Raw genomic sequence first — 1488 nt, forward strand, 5'->3', positions numbered from 1 at the left:
CCCTTGTTGATATGATCCCGTCTTCATTTAGCATCCTTGAATGTTTAGTTACTTTTCCAAAACTTCCTCCCTTTGTTCAGCCTGGTGGAAAAGCCTTTGGGTTTTGCCTCTTCTTTGGGTCTTCATCCCGTGTGAAGGCTGCATGTCATGTAAAACTTAGACTAAATGACCCTGTGAGCGTCCCTCCTGCCGATCTGTCTTGTGTGAATTCTCAAGCCCCGGTGAAAACCTACGAGGGTAGAGGTGAAATTTTGCCTCCTCTACGACGTTAAAATGATTTTTCCCCACTTGTAGTGCTATCTCTTGAGTATATCAAGATTCACTCTGTAAAATAAATTAATCAACACAAATACTGAGTATTTACGAGTGACTGCAGTTCTGTAGTTAGCTTTGTGAACTGAGTGAACTCTAGAATCATATGCGGCCAGTGGGTGATCATCTGCAAAAGGAAATGTGAACAGTTCCTGCCATCCTTGAATAATTACTGCTTTCTAGATGGGTGATCATAGCAGTTACGTGACTGGAGGGATCTTGGAGGCCTTCCAGGAGGAGGTGAGGCTGGAACAAGGCCATGACAGTGGGGCAGGAACTCATGAGGCAGACAGCAGAGTCTGCCACACAACGCAAGTAGAAATGAGCTCCCGTTGTTTCAGAATTAAGGCAGAGAACTCTGATGTGGGTATATAAATGGTGTTTTGGTTTCTGAGCAGACAGATTATCTATAGCTGATGGAATTTGAGACCTCATGGATTAACATTTTCATTTAAATGCCCATCTTTTAAATTCTCTTTTGTCCTGAATTACAAATCCAAATCATGTTATGTTTGTACACAAGAGAGACTAGCGGTTTTCTGACCTTGATTCTCACTAACTGTCTCTGAGTTATGGAGCCTTTGTAGTGCAAGGTAAGAACTAACAAAAAGCATGGCACATGGGCCCAAAACCAGCTTACATGTTACAAAATCATTTTAGTCAAACTGCTATTATGTGACCAAATATCTCCATTGCCAGATATAAACATACCTATTATATCACAGAGGCTGACCTGAACCTTGAAGTGATAAAACCTATGAATTCGTGAAAATACATAAACATTTTAGCAAATGCTTTGTAAAAAGGCAAAAGAAAGAAAAGAAGAGAAGACTCACAATTCTTTTTTTTTATTCTTTTTTTTTTTTTTTTTTTTTTTTCAACGTTTATTTATTTTTGGGACAGAGAGAGACAGAGCATGAACGGGGGAGGGGCAGAGAGAGAGGGAGACACAGAATCGGAAACAGGCTCCAGGCTCTGAGCCATCAGCCCAGAGCCCGACGCGGGGCTGGAACTCACGGACCGCGAGATCGCGACCTGGCTGAAGTCGGACGCTTAACCGACTGTGCCACCCAGGCGCCCCTAGACTCACAATTCTTAATCAGGTGTTAGAGAGAGGCTATAAAGATGTGATATCAAGTCCTCTGACCCTTCCCCAGCTAAGAGTTCTCCTGAACC

The sequence above is a fragment of the Leopardus geoffroyi genome, chromosome B4 (assembly GCF_018350155.1).
Source record: "Leopardus geoffroyi isolate Oge1 chromosome B4, O.geoffroyi_Oge1_pat1.0, whole genome shotgun sequence".
NCBI classification, from domain to species: domain Eukaryota; kingdom Metazoa; phylum Chordata; class Mammalia; order Carnivora; family Felidae; genus Leopardus; species Leopardus geoffroyi.